Source organism: Indicator indicator, chromosome 13 (genome assembly GCF_027791375.1).
Source record: "Indicator indicator isolate 239-I01 chromosome 13, UM_Iind_1.1, whole genome shotgun sequence".
In the NCBI taxonomy this organism is placed as follows: domain Eukaryota; kingdom Metazoa; phylum Chordata; class Aves; order Piciformes; family Indicatoridae; genus Indicator; species Indicator indicator.
This window is the reverse complement of record NC_072022.1, coordinates 7,453,973-7,465,412: the sequence shown is the minus strand read 5'-3', so window position 1 is coordinate 7,465,412 and position 11,440 is coordinate 7,453,973.

Genomic DNA, 11,440 nt, shown 5'->3' with positions numbered 1-11,440 from the left:
CTCTTGCAGCCATCCTGGAGCAGGGTGAAGGTCCATGTAGACCACCTTCCCAGGTATTTCTGATGGGAGCTGGCCCAGAGCACACAAGCATACAGTACAGAGTGGAAGTTCACTGACACCCAGGGTGAGGAGACAGCTTGTGTACCCTCCCATCAGGGAATCAAACTCCCTTTACTGCCAGGGCTGCAGCATGGGGGGCATTTGCCATGCAATGCTTCTCCAAGGGGTCATCACAGATGTTAAACCAAGATGCCCTTGTTGTTACAGAATGTTAGAGGTTTGAAGGGACCTCCAGAGACCATCACGTCCAACCTTGCTGCCAGAGCAGGATCACCTAGGGCAGGCCACACAGGAACATGTCCAGGTTGGCTTTGAAAGTCTGCAGAGAAGGAGACTCCACAACCTGCAGCCTGTTCCAGTGCTCTAGCACCCTCACAGTAAAGTTTCTCCTCATGTCGGGGTGGAACATCCTATCTTCTAGCTTATGTTTGTTATTCCTTGTCCTGCTACTGGATGCCACCGGAAAGAGCCTGGTCCCTTCCTCTTGACACCCACCCCTCAGGTATTTATAGACATTAATAAGATCCCCTCTCAGCCTTGTCTTCTCCAGGCTAAACACTCCCAGTACTCTCAGCCTTTCTCCACAGCAGAGATGTTCAAGTCCCTTAATCGTCCTTTGTTGGACCCTTTGCAGTAGATCCCTGTCTTTCTTGAACTGGTGAACCCAAAACTGGGAGACTAAGGAGCAACTCCTAACCCTTGCCCCTTGTGCCAGGGGACACAACACAATTTTAACAGCATGGCCCAGGGCAGAGCAAGCAGATTTACTGAAGCAACTTATGCAACCTTGTTCTCACAGTGTTTCCTGGGAAAGCATCCAGCAGACGAGCTGGGTGCAGTTACAACAAAGCAGAGAGCTGTGAAGCCTTTCTGCTTCGTGCTCTCCAGAGTAAGGCTGGGCCATGTCTGCTTTCAAAGAGAACAGGGAGCCAGAGCCTCTGCACATCTCTTCTATCTCCTTGGCACAGCAACTTGGAGAAGAGGGGTAGGCAGGTTATGCTGTCTGGTCATTTGGCCCCTCATCAGTCATCCTCAGTAATAACTTTTTAATCTCTGTTATTTCAGCTAAATGGGTGAAATCCACAGGTTTATTCTGGTCTGAGAAGCTGGGCTTCTGCAATGCCCTCTGCCGCCACGGTGGCTCCCTGTCTGCCCTGCAGACTGGCAGCACTGCTGCTGGCAGGGCTGCTGTGCCCAGCCTCCCGTGGCCCAGCACCAGCTGGAACACAGCAGGAGCTAAATGTGCTGATGGGCAAAGAACATCTTGTGCAGGGGCCAGAGGAGATCAATGCAGCCACAAGACACTGAAAAGCAGTTTCTAGGGTGGGCAGAAAGCCTTGGGAACACAAGCAGCACAGTGCAGTAACTGCAGAGTGACGAGACACAGGCAGCTCTACACAGGGGATGCCTGCTGGCAGCCTTGGCGAGGGGTACCTGCATGCTGGGCTCTTGGGCACAGCAGCATTGAGAGGCTCCTGCTTACAAAAGGCTTGGAGAAACCCAGGGCTAGCTGCCATGGAGCTTAGGCCTGGGGATTCTGCCTGAGCTCTCCTCCCTTCCTGAGCTCCCCAAGGGAAGCAGGAGAGATCTCCATCTCTTCAGCTTTTCCTCAGCAACAGTAAGGCTTGGAGACAGTGCTATGAAGAAGTCAGGGAGGACAGTCACTTGTTCACAGTAGCCAGGGTTTCCCATGGCAGGCTATGGTAGCACTGTGGCAGCTCAGCAGTGCTGCAGCCTAACAGAAATGCTCAGTTCTGGGCTTTCCCCTTCCTTCAGCCCATGCTAGAAGATGGTGTCCCTGCTCTCCCTCCCACAATGAAGCAGTGTGGCAGCTCCAAAGCCATCAATTCTTAGCAGCAGTTAAAGCTGAAAGAGAAGCTACTGGACCTTTTCCACCATCTCTTGCCCTCTGGGGTCCTTTCTTTTGATTCAGTGAGACATTAGCATAATAAATTACTAATTACTTGTGCAGCCCCACCCTCATGAAGCAAGCTGATGTGCCTTCTCAGGACGGGTCATGCCTTGGCAAACATCTGGCTGCTTGATCGCTCCAGACACCTCTCGGGGCTCTGCAGACAGGGCAGGCACCACAGCAGGAGGAGACAAGTGGCTGCCGAGAAGCTATGGTGCAAAGCTGCTTTCAACCCCCTGCCCTGGGCTGAGCAAGCAGCAGCATGTTCTTGGCGGCTAGGAGACCCAACGGGAGGGCTGTGCCAGGCAGAGGGGTGCTTGCATGACGGCACGTCCCACCCACTCACAGAGTGGTGCAAAGGGATGCATCCCTGTGCACAAGGCTGTGCACCACATTGGTGCTTCCTGCAGCACAGCAGATGGTGATGGAGGCCTCTGCAAAGGGCTGTGTCCATAGAGAGGATGCTCTTGGGGCCCTTAAGGGCTTATCTAAGACATCTGGCCACACTGCTGCAGCAGCTGTGTCTGAAAACCAGGGCCTCAGGGTGGACCCTTCTGCCCTTCTGGCTTCAGGTACAACCATCAGAGCTCAATGTCCCTCCTTCGAGCCCAAAGCAGGTAAGATCTCCTCCCTCAGTGGAGCAGAGGACACTAAGCAAATGTGACCTGGTGCCAACTCCATCCCTGGCCAAGCTGGGAACCAGGAGCAACAGCATCCCCTGCACACCACTCTGGGAGGAGTGCAGACAGATGTGGCTGCAGCCCCTAAGGAAAAGCCTCCTTCGAAGCTGTGCCAGCTCAGAGCATTCCCACCCTGGCCATTGTTTTGGGAATGGCTGGAAAATGTCAGCAGGGCGCTGGGTGCGGGCTGTGGGGGGGGAGGAGGAGAGCGGGGAGGGGGAATCAGGAAAAAGGAAAAACAGATGATTAGATTTTTTTTTTTTTTTTTAAACCAGCCAATAAATTATATTAACTTTTCCACTGACCTTTCGTCGGGTCACATTATCAGACTGGTGAATGTGGTTCATGAAGATAGCATTATGCTCAGATTTCAAACTGTGCAGAAAGTGCATCCCAAGCAATATGCCAAAATGGAAACACTGGCTCTGCTGGAGGGGTGTGCTGCTCATTACCCTCCTGAGAAAGGCCAGATCCAGCACCTACAAATATTATATATTTGATTTAAAAGGTTGGGGGCCCAAGGAGGTTGGGGATTTAAAGAATCATAGAATTGTTAAGGTTGGAAGGGACCTCAAGGATCATCCAGTTCCAAGCCCCCTGCCATGGGCAGGGGCACCTCACACTAGATCAGGCTGGCCAGAGCCACATCCAGCCTGGCCTTAAAAACCTCCAGGGATGAGGCTTCCACCACCTCCCTGGGCAATCTGTTCCAGTATCTCACCACCCTCATGGGGAAGAATTTCTTCCTAACATCCAATCAGAATCTACTCATTTCTATTTTTGTTCTATCCCCCCTAGTCCTATCATCACCTGACTCCCTTAAAAGTCCCTCCCCAGCTTTCTTGTAGGTCCTCTTCAGATACTGGAAGGCCACAATAAGGTCTCCTCAGAGCCTTCTCTTCTCCAGACTGTATAGCCCCAACTCTTTCAGTCTGTCTTCATAGGAGAGGTGCTCCAGCCCTCTGATCATCCTCGTAAGGTCTGGCTGTTTGCTTACTGCTTTCTTCTTGAGGCTGTGGTGCCTGTGGAGGGACCAGCTTTGTATCATACAGCCAAGATCACCTTCGTGCCTGTGCCTGGCCAACAAGCCCTGGTGCAGGCAGCTGGAAACAGTCAGCTTCCCTTAGCCAGAGCATCAACACTGGCCTCACATCACAGTGCTGCCTTGAGGACAGGGTAACATTCTGCCCTAAACGCGAGGGAAGAGTTTGTGAGGATGCAGCTACACACACTGGGTGCCTGCAAGGGTAAAGGAGAGCACTGGTGATCCTGGCAGCCTCAGGCAGGGTTTGCCAGGTGTTGGCAGCACTGAGGGACTGTGCTGCATTGACTATTTCATCAAGTGAGAGGTACCAGCTCCTTCCAGGCGTGCCAGCAGGGAGCATGCCAGCCCACAGGAGCCAGCATAATCCTGCTGTCCCAGGACCGCCCCAGTCCCCAGGGCTCAGGGAGCTGGCTCTACCCCTTGGACTGTGGCCATGGCAGAGACAGAGGCCTCCTCTCACCCCCTGCCAACCCAGCAAAGCCAAAATTAGCCTCCTCTGTCTGTGTGCTGGGTAGAAGAGCTACAATTGTATCTCAGGAAGGCATTATTGTACTCCACGAGCCCTATCTTATCAGGGAAAGGAAAATGGGACTTTGACAAATTGCCTCTGTCACAGCCAGGGTAAGCACATGATTTGTGGTAATCACCCCACATGATTTTTGGTAATCACCCACTCCGGCCACAGCCACCATTGTTCCTGTGCCACGCAGGGTCCAGGCAGCCACAACCCTGCTGAAGATGAAAGAGCACGTGGAGCCCTGACCCCCTCACTGCAGCTGCACCCCACACATTGTGTTTGCAGGTGGGGATGCAGTTGGAGTTAGGCTGATGCCTTTATCGGGAGCCTTCAAGTGCTGATAAGGTGACATCACCCGCTGGAGCAGGGACTTGAACTCTTTTGCAAGGGGAGATGGTTATCAGTGGGCTCTGGCAGGACTGTGCTCACTCTCCAGCTGGAAGCAGAGCCACCCTCTGAGCCTCTGACACGATAGGAAGGGTTTGTTTTGCTTTGCACAATGGCTGCTCAGATCCTGCCCAACGGCAGGGCAGAGAGCAGTGCAGGCCACTTTAAAGGCACTCAGCTTCACGCTGCCATGGCACAGGGCACCCAGCGTGGCCAGTGGCCATCCTGCCCCAGGACATTCAGCCTGACCCCAGGGACAACCTGGTCCTTGGAACACCAGTTGCAAGAGGAGGCACTAGCCCAAGAGCAGCCCATGAGCCCACCTCCCCCTGCAGAGCATCCCCACAGGGAAAGCAGGTCACTTCTGGCATCTCTCCACTCCTCACTGGTGCAAGACCACCTGGGGACCCTCCCCAGCAGGACTGGAAGAACCTCTTGACCTGTCCAGATACCACACAAACCAAATCCCCTAGCAGAGCAAGGTGCTGTGAGTGCTCAGGTCATCTCTGCTGCAAGCCACAGGGCTGGAAAAGACCTGAAAGGCAACTGTGATGGCCACTGGGACTGCCAGCACAAGCCTGCAGTGATGGCCCAGGGGACACACTGCCTGGCATGGTCAGTTCACCTACCTGGGAGGGGTCACAGCACAGGGGTCACACTGGGTATGTGCAGGCAACCTCATTGTGCAAGTGCTTGTGCAATGCATGGCTGCAGCAGGCCTGGCCAGCCAGCAGTGCTGGGAAAGCTCCCGTGCACTTTGCATGGGAAGTTGCTCTTCATCCCTCCAGGCATGACTGGTTGTTGGTGAGGTGATCTCCATCAGAGGTGTTGGTGCCAGCGGTAGCTTCCCAAACACCCAAGAAGAAGCAGCCACTGAGTGCCACAGGGAGTGGGCAAAGAGGTTACAGCAAACTGCCCTGCCTGGCTGTGCAGCATCTGCCCAGTGCCTTTTTGTGCTCTGCTGCCAGGTCTTGCTTACCCAGGCAGGCCAAAGGGACAGAATGCCAGGTGCTGCAAGCATCACACCTGTCCAACCAAACCTGCTGCTGTCCTGATTCCTGTATATCTCACTATGCCTACAGCTCAGGCCTCTGCTTCCCAGAGCTGGGCCCTCTGTGTCAAACCAAAGGGGAAAACAACAGGTGGATTGAATACAGGATCTGAAGGGGCTAGACCCTTTCAACACATTCTGCCACTAGCTTTGGGGGTGCCCATAGACAAAAGAATTCTGTATGACTACTACAGGTTGCAGCCTTGCTTTTCTCAGCTCTTCCAGAGCATTTAAAGTAAGTTTTCTATTGTCAGTGCATAAAGAAAGGACACAGATGGTCCCATGGGGTGCAGCAGAAACAGGCCAGGTGAGCTCTTGCTTCGAGGCTCGTAGCAAAGCTCCACAAAGGCATTCACAGAGTCTACACTCGACCAGTTCAGAGGTCCCGGCTCAGGCAGGCATCCTCCTGTGCTTTAGAAAGCAGCTGAGGTGCCCGCCCCACCGTCTGCAGCCGAGGCTTTTGTTTCACTCTGGGTTATCTTATCGCCATAGGAAAGGCAATACAGCAGAAGAATTTCCTTTCCTTTATGTTTCCAGCCTCTCCATTGTCTGGCGTCTGGATCGCTCAGCCTCACCACTCAGCAATTCACTCGGGCCTTTGGAGACACCAGTGCAGGCACCCCTCATCAGAAGCAGCTCTGCAAAGGCTTCTTTTGCTCCTGCAGGCAAATCAGGCAGGGTCTGCCCACTCCAGGCTCCCATCCTCAGCCTGCGAAGCTTCACCTTGTTAATGAGCCATGCCATTGAATAATTTTCCAGTGCCTAAAGCAGGGGCCAGCTCAGCTCTTTACCTGAGGGATGGCAGTGCCAGGCAGCATGCTTTGATGAGATTTGACCACAGCACTGAAACACCATGGTCTCACCTTTCTTTCTTCCTTCCAATTTATATAGTTGGAGAAGAGCCTGGAGGCCAGGGCCAGATCCATGCCCTTGGGAAAGAGGAACAACTACAAGCCACCAGCACCTTGGAAAGGACTATGGGAAACACTGTCAGGCCAAGGCTATAGCAAAGGCACCTTCCCTGATGTGGTCCTTCTAGGAGCTGCCATCACCACTCACCTTAGAACGAAGAGCTAAGCTTGCTCATCCAGGGAGGCCAGGTGCTCAGGACATCTCAGAGGGGCTGCAGCTTGCCCAAACTTGCCTGAGCAGAGCACGGAGCAAGGCTAAGCAGCAGGCCCAAGCTAGCTCCACCATTTCTTCCCAGTTCCACTTTGAAGGGAAAGGAGCAGGTGGTGCCACAGCCAGTTTTGAGCAAGCCCCAGGTAGCTCTGTTCCCCAGGAAGCTCTGCTTTGCTCCCCAGGGGCAGCACAGGGCCTGGGTCACCTTTTTCCAGAAAGAGGAACTGGCTGTCTTTGGAACTAGAAAGTATTTGGTTCTCCCTTTCTCCACAACAATGCAAACAAGGCTCAAAGCAGAACAATGCTGGTTTCCATTTCTCTCATGTGCTTCCCTCCTCACCCAGGCAATACGAGGAGAGGGCTCTGGAGCACTTGGGGTGATGCCTGAGCAAAACATGGCATTTGTCAGGAGAGGGAGAATCCCTTTTCCCCAAGACCCCCACAGAAATGGTTCCTGAGCACCCAGCAATGCTGTGAGCACAGCCACTTCAGGGAGCAAGCCACCAAGCAGAGACAACTCTTAGCCCAGATAAAGCCCAGGCTAGTTGACCAACAACAGCCAACACCGAGAGGCTCTGCAGAGGCCTCCAGCTTCCCTTTGCTCTGTGCAGGCAGCAAAATCTTAGCTGGACTGCAGGAACTTCCTGCCAAGGACACGACAATGCTTCTGCTTCTTTGCCTCAACTGCTTTGACTCCCAAGTGACAAGGGGCTGAGGATCAGAGCTGGGACATTTCCAAGAGGGCAAACAAGTCTGCTCCACCCAGCAAGTGCAACCCTCCTGCCCTGACACCACCCATGGGACAGACCCTTTTCCCACAACTGCAGCAAGGAAAGACCCTGGGGCACAGTTCCTTTGACTCAGGAGCAGTTTCTTTTCCTCTTGTCCTCACCATGACCTCTCCAGTCCCAGGATGTCTCGGGTACTTCAGGCATTTAACCCTGAGAATTTATACTCTGAAGTGCCCTGGGGAGTTGCTCCCTGCCACTCTCTCCCAGAAGACCAGTGACAGGCAAAGAAGGAAAAGCCTCAGGGAAAAAAAAGCTGGACTAGATCCATTACACAAGAGGGGGAGACAGAGCATAACACTGCTGCTCCTCACATGGGACAGAGGAACCTGCTTGGACTAGGCAATGGCACAAAGTTCATGGGAGCAGGGAAGGAGCTGTGAGCAGTGGGGAGGGAGGAAAAGAAAAGACAAAAAAAAAGAAAAGAAAAAAAAAAGAAGCTGCTTCTTACTTTAAAGCAACGGTGTTTCAGGGCAACCAGGAAAGAGCTCTCAACTTCGGTAGAAACAGCCTGAGAGGCCCTGGACCCAGCCCCTCACTTCCCAGGGCAAAAGGCACTTTTCCCACCATGGTACCCTCAACCACCCTCTTGCACAGGCAGGCTGGAAACAGCTGGTTCGTGTGGCACTCTGCAGGGGTGTGTGTGGCGGCAGTCCCTGGGGACCTACATCTCTGCTGGGATCCCTAACTGGTAGGGGACCCACCGATCCCCCCACTGCTGCGCTGGGGCCGCCCGCCTGCAGCCCGGTGCTGCCCTCCCTCTGCTGCTCTCCCTCTGCCTGGGCAAGGTCGGCCCCTAAAGGCAGGAGAAGGATTTCAGCCTCCTGCGGAGCAGGGACGGAGCGGGTTTGGAGCAGGCAGTGGCTGCGGGACTGCCGGACGCCAAATCATCCCCCCACACATCCTTGAGCTGTCGGAAGCTGAGAGGCAGCTGACCCCGGCCGCCACACGGTGCTGTCCGCAGTCAGGTGACAGGCAAAGGGCTTTCTGTGCAGCGCTGGCTCGGCCAAGCGGAGGGGAGCCTCCTGCATCACCTCCTACATGGGGACTCTGCACCCTGCTGGGAAGCTGTGCCAAACCCTGCTGCTGCCCCGAAGACTGCACAGACAAGAGGTGCTCTGCAGGGGACATGGACACCTCACATCCCCCCAAGATTTTTGCAATGGGATGCAGGAGTCATCACAATGGCTGGGGAGCCCTGTCTGAGACTGTGGGGCATAAGGGCAGCCATGCCAGGCAGACACTGCTCGGGAGAGTGCAGGGAATTATGGCTGTGAGGGCAACAAGGGCAGAGAGCAGTTCCAGGACAAAGTCCAGTGCTTCCCTGTTGTCCTGAGGGAGAAGACACAGGAGAGGCAGGGGAACACCTCTGAAGGCCACAGAGAAGGCATCTAGAAAGAACCCAACACATACCTTCCAGCAGAAGCCCCATTCCCACCAAGTGTCCCAGATGCTCCAGACCAATGATCCCAAGGACTTCACCTTCCTCCTGCCAGACCACAAGTGCCACAGTGTGCAGAGGCTGCCCCTGCCAGCCCCCATCCATAGGGTGCAGGGGCTGGCATGGGTCCTGGAGGACCAAAGAGTGTTCCTGTACCAGCCTTTGGCAATCCAGGGACACAAAATCCCAGAGACACCAACTTGGGCAGCATCAGGGGTGCTAGAGGGGAAAATGCAACCAAACCCAACCCACTGGTGCTCAGCATCAGCCTGTGCTTGCCCAGGCTCTGCCAGCTGCCCACTCAGCCCTGGAAGAACCAAGAGGTGGCAGCTGACCTTGAACCCTGCCCCGAACAGTCTCTGCTGGGCTCACTTGTGCCCTCCCAGAAGGCCCAGGGTCCAGGTGCCAGCAGGCTCCCAAAACTGGGCAGAAGAGACCTGAAGGGAATGGCAGCTCCAGCTCCTTCCCTGCAGGGAGAATTGTAGTTCATGATGCAAGCACAAGATACCATAGGAGGGCAGTTCTGCTTCAAACCATATTCCCAAACCAGCTCTGTGTTTCTGCTGTAGCCATCAGTGCTGCATGTAATGACATGAGTCAGGAAAATGAAGTATTTGCAGTATTAAAAGGGGAGGCTCTCCCTTGGGGTGCTGAAAGTGCTGTGGATCCCAAAGAACAGACTGGAGCTGGCTGCAGCCTGCCTGCTCCCTCTAGATGCACAAGGCATGTGAAGAAAACAGCACTCAAAATTGGAAACTTTTCCTTCTGCAGCAAGCATCCAGAGCAGCCCAGAGAGGCTGATTCAGCAGGTGGCCAGGGCAAAGCACAAAGTCTCCTTTGTGCAGGCTGCTGACAACAGAGCAGTGCCCACAGTGCCTGACACCTGCCAGCTGCTGCAGTGCTCCATATTGAGCTGCCAGCACAGCCCAGCCCACAATCCCGAGCCAGGGCAGGGCCAATGCAGCTCTGCAACAGACTAAACCACCACAGAACCACAGAATCAACCAGGTTGGAAGAGACCTCAGATATCAAGTCCAACCTAATACCTAACACCTCCTGACAACTAAACCATGGCTACAAGTGCCACATCCAATCTCTTTCTGAACACCTCCAAGGACCCATTCAAATGGCCAATCTCTCTTTCTGTGAAGAATTTTTTCCTAACATCAGCCTAAACCTCCCATGGTGCAGCTTGAGATTGTGTCCTCTTGTTCTGTCACTGGTTGCCTGGGAGAAGAGAACAATCCCCACCTGGCTACAACCTCCTTTTGCATAGTTGTAGAGAGCAATAAGGTCTCCCCTGAGCCTCTTCTCCAGACAGAACACTCCCAGCTCCCTCAGCCTCTCCTCATAGGGCTTGTGCTCAAAAGCATTAAATCTGATGAGGTCATAGAACAGAATCATAGGTCCTTGCCTATGACCCAGTTTGCCCACTGCTTAATAGCAGCATAAAGCATTACCAAGCCTTTATAGCCACAAGTCCTTGTTTATGATCCTTCTTCTATCAAAGCAAGAGTCCTTTAGCACAACATGGAGCAGCTGGCACTTAACACACCTGAGCAAACATAACTTGCTCAGTTGTGTTTACTTTATCCTCCCTTCACTCAGGCAAACAGCAAGCAGCTCAGCAGGTCTTGCAGCTAAGGCAGAGGATATTCCAGCTTCAGTTTAACAGGTAATTGTTTCACACAAGCAGGACAAAAAGAAATGGGTGTTTCTGAGCAATCAGGTCCCTGAAGCATTATAAGGGACAAAAGTTGAAATCATCCCTCTCTAAGGAGGGTGGTGAAGTCAGATCAGAGACTCATTTGGCTAGGAGACAACGTCTTCAAGAAGCAGTGGCAAAAATCATCTTCTCTGGGAGAACAAGATTAACAATCTCTCCTGAGCATCTACTTTCTGCTAGGGTACACTGACTTCAAATACCACTGACCATATTCATTTGGTAGAATTATGCTTTGATTTTACAGGTGGCAGGGAAATATCTTCCCTCCAGTGATGTAATTAAGAACTTGAGAGCAGGGACTCCAGGGGAAGCAGGAGCTGAGGTGAGAGCTCTGCTGTCAGGGGATCCTGTGCATACACAGTGCAAATGAGTTCTACAGGACAAGCACACATAGAGCCACAAAGCCAAAACCAGTTTGGTTGCATGGCCCACATCTGCTGTGGCTTTGCTCAGCAGCTGCTTTCATCTCTCCATCCACACTTAAGGCCCGGAAATCACAAAATTCCAGGGTAGCAATTCCTTTTTTTAGTATCAGAGACCAGTGTCAGCTGCCACTTTGCTTCACAACTTGTCTTTGCAAGTCGTTCCAGTCCTATCATTACTCCCTGCCCTGGACTAGGAATGAAGAACACTGACCAAGTGCACAAATACTTTCTTGGCAGGACAACCAAGGAGTAAATCTCACTTCTCTCTGATCCCAAGTACAGCCTT